General features: G+C 40.5%; 1 protein-coding gene across 2 annotated transcripts in view; it reads right to left on the bottom strand.

Annotated features, from left to right (window-relative positions):
• atp2b2 (ATPase plasma membrane Ca2+ transporting 2) overlaps window positions 1-15,480 on the bottom strand; it is a 168,539-nt gene that overhangs the window by 116,940 nt on the left and 36,119 nt on the right. The window contains exon 3 of one of the 2 annotated variants that reach the window (XM_061219329.1): window positions 11,008-11,070. The exons of the other annotated variant lie outside the window; for it this stretch is intronic. The gene's annotated coding sequence lies outside the window, so the exon portion shown is untranslated. The remainder of the gene's footprint in view (window positions 1-11,007; window positions 11,071-15,480) is intronic. 2 annotated transcript variants of the gene reach the window in all.

The following is a 15,480-nucleotide window of genomic DNA, read 5'->3' on the forward strand; positions in this document are numbered from 1 at the left end:
CTTGTGGTGTAACGTTGGGTCAGTTTCAAAGAGCTGACAGCTCGGTCGAGGAGAAGGAGAAAAGCCCATCACGCCATCCCTGAGTCTTCACCCAGTGACCTTCACTTGACAGAAAATCTTCATGTCATTATTTTCCCCACATAGAGTCACTTTGTGTCAACGCAGAACCCCGGGGGGTCCTCAGCAGTAACATGGAGCGACAGAGGGACAATTCATCGGTATCTCTCCATATCAGTGTGTGACACACTTACTGCAGCATTAACTCAAAGAAGAGGGGGAGGAGGCTGGCCACGGATTTCGAGAGCTGCTAGAATCTCTCGAGAACTGGAGGGGTGCGAGAGAGCCGATGATCACGATTATTTTCGAACACACTTGCTGCACTTACTACTAAACACCAACTTGTCCTCCGGATTTCAGTGCTAAATAAATGATACTGTGCTGCATGGGCAGAGTACATTATTTTATAACACTGCCAGATTTACTGGTGTTCAGTCAGAGCTGGACAATATTCACCAGAGAGAGAAATTAATACATACCTAAACATCCAGAGTTAAGATTAAGCAAGGAGAATTAAATAAAGTATTAATCAATCACCCTTACTGAGTAACTAAGGGAAGTAAGCCATTTTACCTCACAGAATACACAGGTGAAGGAAGGCACTGAGAAGCTGGGGCTGACATACCATTGACTGTAGCATTGTTAACTCATTCCTGGATAGTATCAAAGCTCAGTATTTCCAAAGATTAGTCATTTAATTTGCGTCAGTTCATCTGGTTTTTAAAGTTGTATGTTCAGGTGAGGACATTAGGTCTACTTTCATCACCTGAACTGTCCGCCTTGAGTACCTACCATGCCAGCTTCCTTAAATGAAAGGCAATCTGATGTGGCTTTCTGATGTGGCAACCTGATGCTGACAAATGTAAAATGATCAGCTTTGCTTTCTCTCCTGTCTATTTCAGCAGACGTAGCAGACATTAAATCCCACAGATGTCAGTAGAAATTTGGGCAGAGAGTCAGGGTAGATGCAGCACTGTGGGAGGGGGGGGTGCTGCATCACTGCAGAAGGCCCAGGTACAGTAAGCACACAATCCACTGCACTCATGCCTGTCATCTCAGGAAAACAGGCTAGAGGTAGATCCTTTCTTTCAAAAGTAAATTTCAGAAATCCGTTTGGACAGTTTCGCAATGTGAAATTAAATTAATGTCCTACAATATTACAAAAAATGCTTTGTCACACACGCACACACACACACGAGTACGAGTTATGTATAGGTTGAACATTGCGGTCAGGACGTATGTGCAAGTATACAGTTTAGTTTTCTTAATATTCATATCTGAGCAGTAAGTTATGTAACATCAACAGTCTCAAGCATAACATGAATGGACAGCTGTGGTGTTGTTACATCACAGCCTGTATAGTTCTATTCAAGTGTACTGTACCTGACAATGCACACCATGCTTGTGGATGCAATGCAAGGCAGGGGTACACAGTCACATTGGGGGGGTGAGGGTGGTTGCTAATTTTAGTCATTGATTGGATAAAGAGTATACATGCTTTGCTTCCAAGTTGACTGCTAACTGAGAGAAGCCACATATTTATAGTTAAGATATTCAAGTTAAATCATTAATTTAGTGGTAAATTGAATACTTTTTACTCATTTAATTATCTTTTTATGTCCCTTCATCATTCTGTGACCTCAGTACATTAACAGTAGCTCTCCCTTTTGTTTCAAATATGTGCTCAAAGTGGCTTTGGTCCCATTCTCACCTAATCAGCTCTGGCTGACAAGCTATCCCAGGATGCGATTGCATCTGAAAAGCTGGAGGACAAATAGGTCCTGGCTGTTACCATTGTTCTTAGGGGTGGTGTGAATATTTCTAAATAGCTCTGTATTCAAACTAACAATTGATTATCACCAGCAAGAAAAGAATGCAATGTAAGACAGCCATCCACATCCACAGTGCTGTCTCCCTCAGATAATTATTATTATCTGGTTCTCTGACGTTTAAAAACAGTAAAGTGCAGTAGCTTAATCTCTCTCAAACACATAAAATGTGCCCTTTTTCTTTCCAGATTATGTATGTTGTCAGGATACAGTACTATTTCATACAACCTTTATGATTTTAACAATCCAACGAAAATTAATTTTAACCTGACTAGCACCAATCAGATGAGAGCCACACTGAACATAATGTTATGTGATGTTACCAGCTACAGGTAGGAAACATAAGGTAGTAAACTTAGTTATTTAAAATAGATTAGTTAGTACATACCGTTAGCTAGGTAGGTAGTTGATATAGACTATTATCAAGTATGCTAAAATTATTTAAACATTATATCATTATCTGTTCAATCCAAATAATGTAATCATATCTGGTTACATTCCTATCATACAGCATTGTTCGTAGATAAGGCAGTTTCTTTGTAGATGATTCCTGCCTGAGCATTGAGTTTTATTTAGATGTCTTTCATTTGTTGCGAGAAGACAGTGAGAATCAACAAATTTAGCTAACTAACCTCACTGCTTCTTCAACTCGTTAGTCACAGCCACAGAATATAGTTCTGTGGTCACAACAAATGTTCCCACAGTTCTGTGGTTCTTCCCACAGACTTTGTTTACACCAGAAGAAGAATCCGGAAAGAGAATAATGCCAGCTTCAGTCATAAATGAAGAATTGCCATATGCAAGAATGAAGAATAATTTTTATATAATTTTGTTTTTTCTCAATGAATAGTGTTTTATTGTTAATAGTGTTTTGCAGCCATCTTTATTTTTTCCATTTTTAAGGCTGGACGTTTGTCACAGGAGTGGCAGGAGTCACAGATTCTGTGGTTTTTACCATAAATTTGGAAGTTCAATTACTTTCTCCATTTTTAGTGCTTAATGTGATTTTTTGGTCATTTTGGATGATATAACTCTACCTTCATGTCACCTACAGTGTTATTTAACATTCAGTATATTTTCCGTTATGTTAAATTAACAGCATGTTATTTCAATTGTTTCCCACTGCTGCACATTCGATATATTAATTCATTTTATATAACAGTTTTTTTTAATTCCATGATTTCTTACATTCTTTCTGGCTTTCCATGATTTTCAACACCTTTGCTGTGACTGCTCCATGACTTCAGTCAATATTTTCCATGACAAATACCCAGCCTTAATAATGACCAATGGCATGTCTATAGCAGTAAATAACACATTTTCACCACAATAAATCAATGTCAAAACAAATGGCAGAAATGGCTGCACATGCACATGCACACACATACACACACAAAACAAACACACAAACATTTTCTTGGTACTTCTTCAATCTCTCAATTGGTTGTCAGCATGTTTACAGTCCCCCCAACAGGTAATTTAATTTTCCACTCAGTGAAAAACTAAAAAAGGCCTGAGAAATGACGAGAAAGAAAAACATGTATACTTTTCTTCAGAGATATTTATTTGCTGTCTATATTAGTCAGCCTCGCTGTAAATCACTTGTATCATGTGCTCATTCCAAAGGCCCGCAAACTGCATTGAAAGGTGTTGGGGATGAGCAGATCTCAGTTTCCCCCCCAAAGCCAGCCAGCCCTGATGAATGACTGTAGAGTTTGTGTTGCTATGGTTTTTATTACAAAACGACCTTGCATTTGGGATGCTTTATCATGCTGATATTCGCTAATCTCAGCAAGGTGAGGGATGTGAGTGCAGGGAGGTTGGGTTTTGGTTTAGTGTTTAACTGTGACTCACTGGATTTCCAAAATTACTTCCCCAATTTGAATATTGATGTGTCAAAACACAAGCAGACCACTGAATACAGGGATTTTTTGCTTGACTGAAGATGGTGGCTATTTTGTCTGACTGACATCTGTGATCTTCTCATTTTGGCAACTGTAAACACACTGCATGCACGTGCCAGAGCTGGAGTTCTCTTATTTAATCCAGAGGGCAGAAGACTAGCCAAAAAAGGCTATGGGAAAAACAATGAATGAAGTCAATATGTTGCTATGGTATCATTCAGATGCTCTGGTCCTGGTCGTGCACACAGGTGTATCAAGTACTGAATATGCTGACTGTGTGTGCATCTGTGTGTTTGTGTGTTTGTATTGCTCCTACAGTGTAGTGGTATTATGGTTCCTGGTTCTGGCTGTGTGTGTGCGTGTGTGTGTGTGTGTGTGTGTGTGAGTGCAGCATGAGATTAAATCAGGCCAACCCTGACACTGTAACACACTGTCACACACTGTCTGAGCAGGCCCTGCTGCCCAACCCTGGCACTGCCACACACAGCCACACACAGTCACACACTGCCACACACAGTCACACACTGCCACACACAGTCACACACTGCCACACACTGCCACACACAGTCACACACTGCCACACACAGCCACACACAGTCACACACAGTCACACACAGCCACACACAGTCACACACAGTCACACACTGCCACACACAGTCACACACTGCCACACACAGCCACACACAGTCACACACAGTCACACACTGCCACACACTGCCACACACAGTCACACACAGTCACACACAGCCACACACTGCCACACACAGTCACACACAGTCACACACTGCCACACACTGCCACACACTGCCACACACAGTCACACACAGCCACACACAGTCACACACAGCCACACACTGCCACACACTGCCACAAACTGCCACACACAGTCACACACTGCCACACACTGCCACACACAGCCTGAGCAGGCCCTGCTGCACAGCTCCATGCTCACGGTCACTCCAAGGGCACTCTTCTGAGCACGCTCAGTGAGGGGCGGCAGGGTCCCCCCATTTCTGCACATATTCTATATTCCAGTGATGGGGGGGAGAGAGATACAGAGGGACAGAAAGAGAGAAGGGAGGACAGAGAGAGGGAGAGAAGGGGGCAGAGAGAGAAGAAGAGAAGGAAAGAGACGGAGGGGGGCGAGAGATGTGAGATGTGAATTATGCATGCGGTGGTATTAATCTCATTTTTTCTGCTGCCAGTTCAGTGCTGCAGTGCTCAGTTTTAACTGCAAGAAGGGTGCAGACAGATGGGAGGCTGGTAATGTGATGCGTCACAAAGAACTGTGAACAGTGCTGGAGCTGCTTTGGTTCAATTATCATAATCTTCAGCACTATAAGCTCATTCGGAAGGACTACAGCACGCGACTGCCATTGTCACATTTGCTGGATAATTATAGTATATCTTCGCGGTTATGAATTCCCGTATATCAACACCTTGATCAGTTAAATCACGAAAAAATACCAGAGTACTGAAGCTCATCATTTAGAACATGAACTTGAACATCTATTGACATCGCAAAAAACACTCGGGGGTAATAGAATATTGCATGTTGAAAGCCCTGTCGGGAGATGTGGCATGGTGTGTTGGGAGCCCTGTTGGGAGATGTGGCATGGCGTGTTGGGAGCCCTGTTGGGAGATGTGGCATGGCGTGTTGGGAGCCCTGTTGGGAGATGTGGCATGGCGTGTTGGGAGACGTGGAATGGCGTGTTGGGAGCCCTGTTGGGAGCTGTGGCATGGCGTGTTGCAAACCGCGACTGAGCCATTAGGTCATTTTGTGACTTGCCAAAGTGAGAGGAGAGCCGCTGGTGTGTTGGGAGATGTGGCATGGTGTGTTGGGAGCCCTGTGGGGAGCTGTGGCATGGCGTGTTGGGAGCCCTGTTGGGAGATGTGGCATGGTGTGTTGGGAGCCCTGTGGGGAGCTGTGGCATGGCGTGTTGGGAGCCCTGTTGGGAGATGTGGCATGGCGTGTTGGGAGCCCTGTTGGGAGATGTGGCATGGCGTGTTGGGAGCCTGTGGTCCCTGCAGTATGGCATTTGCTTATTTTTCTTACATCCATCCATAATGAGAAGAATGACAATAAACACGGCTTAAAAAATTGACTGTCACCAAGGAGAAAGTCACCAAGTGACCTGAAACATAGCCACAACAGCCCATTTCCTCCCCTCTCGGAACTTTTAACTACTGTTGTAATCATGTCTTAGTTACAGCACAGAGCATTTCAATGATTTAGTTAGGTTAAACATTTTTAAATAAGAAATTAAAAATTCTGAGGGAAGCAATGTCATATGCATTACAGTAGACTATGGAAACTGGCTGTATGCATTGCACAAAGCTATTCTTAAAGGGAATTAAATTGACTGCACCCATGCGCAACACAACATTGATTCTGGAAAATAAAGCCCTTTGCCTGTAACAGTGAAGTTGTGATATGGCTGGATTGATTAATTGCTTTTTAACAAAAGCACATTCAAAATGGTACCATGTGCTCTGTTAGATATAATGGTTAATATGTTTCCTATTTCATGAAAGACTCAGATTCGAAAAGAATGCAAAATTCTAAAACATGGAAAGACTTAATTCCGCCCATTTTAAAAAGAATGACTCATTTATGTTTTCATTTTATTCATTAGACAGAACATTGGTACTTCAGAATATGTCAACAATATTACTGTCCCCATTATGAATAATGGAGCTAATAAACATACAGCACATTATGCCACACTTTCTTTTCTTTGTGACACCCAAAATGGAAACATTAATGTAGGCCATGAAATAGTATTGTCATCATCACATAGCTATTGATTGAAATGTATTTAGTTCTGAGAGGCATGTTAAGAACTAGTGTCCTTGATGAAGTCAAGCCATCAGGAATGACATATGTAAGTTTCATCTCCATTAATTATTCAACATCTGCATTGCTAATCATATAAACAGAAGCATCATGCATTTAGCTTCCAACCATGGCACAGACCATCATGAATTCTGTGTTGCTTTAAGGGTCGAGTGTAATGAAGAAAACGTCAAACACCGAGTATGTTACACATTTTCTCATATATTTTTTGTTGATAAAAATTTGGAATTGCATTTAAATATGGAAAAACAGACAGCACAGCAATTTAAATTTGACCAGTTTTCTAATAATTAAGATACAGGGCTACATTTTCAGCCCTGGCCTAGGCAGCTTGTGCTGCTTGTGTCCCCAATCATCTGCTTTCATGCTTTAGGCCTGAAAATGAAATATTGAAGAGTACAGAATGCCCCATAGCGTGCTGTGCTTCTCACGACCAATCTAACACGGGCTCAACATTTTTCATACTTGAATAAACAATAGGAAACTGTAGCACATGGGCTATATTTAACCTATGAATATAAAACAGCTTTTAAAAGGACATACATTAAGCAGGCCCTTTTCATCTCCTGCCTGTGTGATATTCTCCAGGTCTAATCCATTCCTCAGGTCAGGAGTGATATTTCTAACCACATAAATTAGGAGATGACTTTGGCCAAAAGTGTAAAAAACTAAGGAAACCTCAATATCCCAAGATTACATAACTCATGGAAAGGTCACATTAAAAATAATTTCAATTTGAGATATTATTCTGTCAGTGGCCAGGGATGCGCACTGCCACTGAGAAAGCTCCAAGATCAAGAAAGCAACCAGAACAGCTCCCCATGGCTTACTGTAGATGTTTATGTTCCTGTCATAATGTATATTAATGCCTTTCATTTTTTACGTTAAGTTTGCTTACGATTACACTTATAATAGCAAAATTCACATTACTAGCTGGTGGTCATCCACAGAATAGACTGGTTATCTGGAGTTCTCTATGCTATATGATTTTGTTCAGATAATTTAAGGAAGGGGTTTACACTGTTGGAAAAGTGGGTCATCACAAAACTAGGCAGAGCTACAGCATATGGCAATCAGTCAGTCCCTGATTTGATATTATTGCTGCTGGAAGAAAAAAATTGAATTGGAACAAACACATCCATGATTGACAGCCATTTGTTGCTCCACCTATTATGAAAACTCTAATAACTAGTTTACTAGTGGTCCCAGGCATTTCACACTGAGCACCACAGTCAGCTCCGACTCTCAAAATGGAGGCACATCTTGTAACCTTGACATGTCACATCTGCAGCAGGCTGTTTAGGTAACCGTGTTCACGTGTGCATATGCCAGCACAAGCACACGCACCCACGGCACACAGGAATTCACACAAATCCCTAGCATACATATACAGATGCTCCCACATGTGCTGACATACAAGCATGCACATACTCACAATGTATTCTAGGGTCCTGTGCCATGAGCATCATTTATGCATAAAAAGCTACAAATATTATAGAACATCCTATTTAGAACCAAGATTCATATCATTCATACTGTATTTGCATAATTCTGTGAACCATTAGCCACTGAGCCATCAAGTCGTGCGTTTACAAAGACCACAGACCATCCAACATGAATGCGATCTATCTTCCAATTAACGATAGCGACAGTCCAAATGTGTGCAATTACATTTCTGCTGCTCATTACATTGGTGTAAAGTATGTATGCATATATAAATATAACCATGCAGTGGAGTGCATTGTAAGCATTGCCTAAACGTTTATGTACCCTACATTTTGTGTGGGGACAGGTCATGCTTGTGTTAGTGACTGGGCTACGATTTCTCTCAAGAAGGTCATGATTCAATTAATTATTTCATTAACTCCATAAGTACTAAAGGATGGGCATAATCATGGAAGATTCTTTCTGGAACTTGCCTCTATTTCTGCACTATCAGAAGATATTTGCGAGGGGAAAACGAAAATGCGTATTTGCAAGAGTGAAAATTGGTTTTGTGAAACGAGCCCCTGGCCTCGAGATCTCAATCTGATCAAGCATCTGTGGGATGTGCTGGAACAACAAGCCCAATTCATGGTGGCTCCATGTGGCTGGTTACAGGATCTGCAGTTAGCGTCGCGGAGCCAGGGCCACAGGGCACCTTCAGTGGTCTTATAGAGCCCATGCCTCAGCGGGTCAGAGCTGATTTGGCAGCATGTGCATATTAGGCAGGTGGACATAATGTTTTGCCTCATCGGTGTATGTGCCACAGTATACATACACATAAAACGGAACAATTTTTAAGAACCACAGATCAGTTATTTTGCCTTAATAAGTGTCATTGTGGCCTTACTGGATTTATTCTCAACACCTAACATTACTTCTCCAGAAGGTCAGGAAGGACATTTGTTTGTGCTGTTCACAACAATTTGATTGGTTTGACCTATTTTTGGCCAGTGATTTGTTATCGGTCAATGGTTCATATGGCTGGAACCATCCATAGACATTTAGGGGACCCTGGCAAAAAAATCATTTTGGAGCCTCTCCAAAACCTGGAGTCAGACTAAAACGTTTTTTAAATAAATCTGTCAAAGGAAGGCGAGAAAGCTGGGCCCTTGGCCAGAGCTGGAATCTCCATTGCGTGGTCTTGGTCTCGAGAGCACTCAAGACCACAAAAACTTAGTCTGGCTCTTGGCCTCAGCTAATGGTCTTGGCCAAGACCACAATTTTATTAATATTTGCTTTTTTTGTGTGCACAACATGAAGAATTGTGTCAATCATAAGATATGCGGCATTCTGTATGGTCTATGGCGTTTCTGTTCAGTCCTGCATTGAAGATGGAAGAAAACTAAGAAGATGTAACATTTTAATTTCAACTTACTTAAACGTATACAGTGTTAGAATTGTCCATCGTCAAGCCAACTATCAAATGTGAGTTTTTACAAAATTAGCAAAATATGTTAATAACATTAGCCTTAACTATATCACGATATAGTTAAGGCTAATGTTAACTATTAGCCTTAACTAATAGCTGCTCTGAAGATTTATTGAAAAAATATACATATATATTGGTCTGGATCACGTGTTGTCCCGATCAGTTAGGTCTGGTCTCAATTTTAGTCTCGTTACTCTGGGTCTTGGTACGGATCTGGATCTGGATTTTGACACTTTGGGTCGTGGTCTGGATCTGGATCTCAAGAAGTCTGGTCTTGACTACAGCTCTGCTCTAGGCACATTAGGGAGGGATGCCTCTGCACATGGCATTAACACTTTCCATGCGCCATGCCATAAAGTACACAATACATACAGGAACACCTACATAATGCAGCCATAAGCATGACAGAATGCCTGCCATAACCAGCCACAACATTCAGCATTTCAGTTTACAAAACAGATTCAAAATAATTTCCATAAAATGATCACAACATCCATCATGACACTGTGTGATGACACACTCACAAGCTGTAATAATACTTTCATGACTGGTTGGCAGGACATTATATCAGGTGTTTGTTATGAATGGAATTAAAGTTCAAGCAAAGTTTTAATTAACCGTTGGTTTATTGGCAAAGCAGATGGGCAGAATTTATGTGCCCATATTTCACATCAAAGAGTCACTCCGGCCAGGTTCATCGTGCCATGATTCTGACCATTGAAATTCGGGTAGATTAAATATCAGCTATTGGCCATTAAGAAATGCAACCCACCATTAAGGATCAAATGAACTCAAAGTACAGTGAGTACAGGAAGTTTTGTCACCCAAAGTTTAGGCCAAAGAGCAAAGCGTGGGCAAGAGGACAACCCCTTCATTGGTTTCCTTGGTTTCTATTGGTTGAAGGAGTATTCCATGAGGAGCACTTCTCCCTGTTATCCCAGGAAAGCAGAGATGCTCATTATGAGACATCATGCGTTTAAGGCCCAGGTTCTCCATTGGGAATGTCATACTTCATGACCACAGCACATATGAATTATAAATGAAACACTTACATCTTTTAAAGGTCTAGGTGGATTTTTTTACACTGAAAAATCGCTTCTGTTTTTTTCACATTTGTGAGCATTACAAATCATGTTTGCGGAAGACAATAATTAATTCAGTCTATAAATTAAAATGAAATTTTAAAAAAAGGAGATATAGTAAAAAAAATCTACTGTCTGTGTATTATGCTTCTAAGCAGAAAGCCACATCGACTGCAGCACAGGTAAGTAATAGTACCAATACCAGCAGGACTGAACAAACACGCCATTAAACAAAACTGGGCACATTTCCAGAGGCAGTACACCTTGCAATCAAGCTCCCAGAAAACAAGGCCTGACCCCTTTAAGGTGGGCTTAATTAATTGCCAAATTGGTTATATAAGGAGATAGATAAAAGAGAGCTTACCTGTTTGTGGTGTGCACAGATGGCTTGTGTTTTGTGACCGACTGTTTTAACTCATCTTAGGCCCTGTGAAAGAAAATAAAATAAAGACATCTTCACATTATCGCTGCTACTAATTACAACTAAAATTTGCCTACTTAACAACTTTCTTATCCAGTGTACTCAATTTACATACTCAAAAGTAGGCAAGTAAGCAGTTTCGAACAAGACCTAGGATGTCACACTCAAGCTGTCTGTACATTCACAAAAGGGGCGGTGTTTATTACAATAAAACAGCAAGAGCCCTGTAAGTAAGCAATATTTTTTTCATAGGGTGCGTGTGGAAGGTTTATGAATAATTCATAAGTGCGTGTTGAGGAATGGAATGAGGGATTAAGAATTAGGAGTGACATTTTTATCACATCCTTTTTTGTCAGGACCATGTGAGGGCTCCTCAGGCTCTGTTTTATGCCAGCCTAATCATTATATTGTTCCAGTTTACTGTATATTGAAACTTTGTTTTTGCTTTTATTGTTTGTTTTTATCCTCTTTATCTTTCCAACTTTTTTATGTAGCACTTTGAGATTAAAAAGCAAGTAGTAAATGAAAAGCATGTAGTAAAATGATACATGATATTAATTGCAAATGGGAAAGCTACAATGCATTTTCATTCATGCTAGCCTTGTACCGTGAGACGTTGTTTGGCTTTCAAACATGCAAAGAAAGACAATCTACTGAATTATTTCCTTTTTTCCCATCAACCACATGTAGACACGCAAGCTGCGTTTACAAAACAAGAAAATGTTGTTTTTTTTTTCAAATGAACAGGTTTGATTATTTCCCACTACATTAATTGTCACAGGATTGTGTCATCTATGTATGTATGAAAAATTAAGTCAAATGGACTGCATGTACATTTTCAAAGTGCAAACGTCAAATTAAAAATGAAATTACATAAAAAATGTAAACAAAATATTAATGGTTTTTCACTTTCAAAAAAACTTTGTTTGTAAACATAATGGAGCAGTGTGTTATGGGATTGCTGACTAAATCATCTCATTATGAAAAGGCAGTTCACCAAATGGACTTAAATGTTCAAAATTGTCAGAACGTTTATTTCAAAAATTAAAACATAAACTTGAATTTTATCATGACAATTATATCATGGTTTTTGCATGCATCGAAAAAATGCCGATAATGAATGAAATGCAACTGCAGTGCTGATTTGCATTTTGACTTCAATTATGACCATATTATACATGGGTGGAACATTGCCTGAACAAAAACTACTCCGGAGCAGATCAGCTCTGCAGCAGAAATCAGCATGGTGATTTGGTCCAATCAAATAGTGCAACTTTCATGACAAAAAGCCTTCATTTACTTTTGAACATTTCTTTGCAACCAGACCAAATCACAAGAACCCAGGATGTCAAATGGAATGCTAATGTGCATCAGACCAATTCCCAGAGGAACATAAAGCAATTCTTCAGGACATATTGAACCAGCTCCCTGGGGCGCCACTTTCTTGCTTACGTAATTATTATAAACAGCCAATTAATTATGCACTCTAATTGAATTGAGTAACCCCAAAGAGTGGGTTGCTTGGTTCTATTTTTAGGAGGCAGCCCTCTTTTGGAAGGTTGTGTGCAGGTCTCCTCTATGTCCCCCGTTCTGTCTGCATGGTTTCATAGATAATATCTCACAAGGCACTTTAATGGGTTCCTAAGCTGTTCTTTGAGTCTACCATTAGCATTATCAAGTTATTTATTCCCAGGGCTAGAAGGCCTCTTTCCACTGTGCTGCATTTTCCATTGCTCAGAATGTAAGAAACCACTATCTGATTTTCCATTATTTTCAACTCTGTGTGCTTTGCTGCGCATTATGCGACTTATAGTCGTGCCCTTAACAAAGCTAAACTTAATTGTAAACGGTGATGGAATGTGGGTGGGTGTTAAACAAATTCTTTGGCATTATACAGAAAACCTGTCCTGTATACCTGCTTCATTAGAGTGCAGGAGGAGAAAATACTACTACTGGAAACCTTTTTTCCCCCCTCACTGAAAAGGGCTGCCCATAAATGCAAGTGAGACTGTTGCAGTCCCAGTCATTGCGCTGCACCACTGAGTTCATAACACAAAGCTACCCAGTGCAGGGGTATGCTACTGTACAAAGTGAGATTATGGGGTTAGCAAGCTAACTTGAGATTGAACCCTGCGTTCTGCTGACTCGCCTTTAATGAGGTCACTTATTTGATTTGAAAACCAATACATTCTTTTTAAATCAAATAAATGAATACAGATAAATAACCATGTACTAAATGGGAAATACACATCTGGCTCGTGCTTCCCTTTAATGTGTGCGCCAGGCAGGGAAGGCCAATCAGCTCCGCACATGAAACATCGCCACGGCCTATTCACAAAACTGCATCAAGTAGACACACAAGTGTGTTTACAGAGTGTGTCGGGAACAGAAATATAGGCACCCAGAGCGTCAATGTGAGCATCATGGGACTGAGTGAACATATTGCCTGTAGCAACTCTATCTGAACATATTAAATAAATCCTACTGCTAACACTGCTTCCTAATTTAGAAAATACACAAGTGTGCATAATAAGTGAGCTCATGCAAAAATGTTTGCGTATTTCCAATATATTGCAGCATATTTCATTAAGGGTGGCAAAGCAATATGTTGATACTATATTGAAAATCTGTATATGTTATTTTTTATAAGGAAAGGTGAGCTGCAGGGTGCCAGTCAGTGAGGGATATGCGATGGGTATTGCCGTGTCGTAATGGTATTACCTAACAGCCCTCCTGGGACTATAGTCACTGCAGAGGAAATATTGATTGGCCCCTGTGTGACCTAATATGTTAGTTTGATCATCTCAGAGTGACAGATTTCCCAGGGGGTTTCACCTACATGGCCTTGCCCACCTCGAATAACCTGACTCTCCAAAAAAGAATTTAGCAAAGCCAGCCCTCCACTACAGGCAGGCAGGGCGGGGGTGGAGGAGGGGTGAAGGGAGGAGCGTGGCTGTTCTGTAAAAAGTAACCAGGGTGAAGTCTTACTTGAGAAATCTTGCAGCCAAACCTGCATCTGAGAACAAAAAAGTACAGCCAAATATCATCAACAACCATGCAGAAAGCAGCTTCAAAGTAGCGCTTTCTCTCCAGGTCTCTGTGTCCCCTGGCAGGGAGAATGCTCTATCAGTGTTAGTTGTAGAGCCTCCGGTTTCTGCAGCTGAAAAATGACTGGCTGTTTTCTTTGGAGTGCCTTGGCTGGGACAGTCAGTTCAATACTCCACTGGTGTGGGGCTGACTCACTGGATGCTAATCTCTCCTCCAGAGCCACTCAGACCTGTTGTGAATGCTCAAACTCAACGCAAGCCTAGCGTACCATGACCATCAAAGGAGAGTACCAAAGCAATGGCTGTGCAGAAGGTTGACCACATAAGGTTTTATATCACCCCAGGCTGTTTCTTATTCCTTTATGTGCCAGTGGAGGAGCCAGAAGACGTGATAGAAGCTAAGGTAGCAGCAAGAAGCCCCCATTGTTGAAAAAAGGGCATTGTTTAAAATTAGCTAAGAAACGCAAAAATCATGGTATGGGGATGTTTTTCATACTACGGTGTTGGGTTCGTATACCAGGGATCATGGATCAGTTTGAATACATCAAAATACTTGAAGAGATTATGTTGCCGTATGCTGAAGAGGAAACAACAAGACAACAACCCCAAACACTCGAGTAAGAAAGCAACATCTTGGTTCCAGACAAAAAGGATTGAGGTAATGGAGTGGCCAGCTCAATCCCCCGACCTCAACCCCCATTGAAAACTCGTGGGGTGACATCAAAAATGCAGTTTCTGAAGCAAAACCCCAAAAAACTATGAAATGTAGTTTGTTCATCCTGGGCTGTTTCTAGGTGTCAGAAGTTGGTTGACTCAATGTAACACAGATGCGCAGCAGTTATCAAAAACAATGATTATGCAACTAAATATTAGTTCAGCAATTTAAAGTGAAGTTAAATCTTGAAAAATGTATTCTGTTTATACAGTAATAAAACGATATAAAACAAATAAAAAGTTATTTAAAAAGAAAAGAAATATTTTGAGACTGCCAATTTTTAAAATAGATTAATATTCCTTTTCATTGCTTCCTGTAAAAGAATAACGCAGACTTGATAAAATTTGTTAATGCTTTGATTTGATTTTTTGCAGGGCCTTCCATCCTTGCGCCCCCCAAAAACTGCTAGCTGTCTGGCTCATAATAAAGTACAATTGGTGGCCTCAAAGTGGAAAAGAATAAGTGCAATATGAACAAAATCTAGATATCTGAAATCATAGCCTAACACCTACCATTCTTTACACGGAAAATGCATCTGGAGGTGTCGGCAGTTTTTGAATTCTAAACTCTTGAATTCAGAATTCATATGCGCTCTTGAAATGCATATTGGCAAAAAATCTAAAGTCAGTACCAGCACTACGTGCACAATGTAGC

Source organism: Conger conger, chromosome 14 (genome assembly GCF_963514075.1).
Source record: "Conger conger chromosome 14, fConCon1.1, whole genome shotgun sequence".
NCBI classification, from domain to species: Eukaryota; Metazoa; Chordata; class Actinopteri; order Anguilliformes; family Congridae; genus Conger; species Conger conger.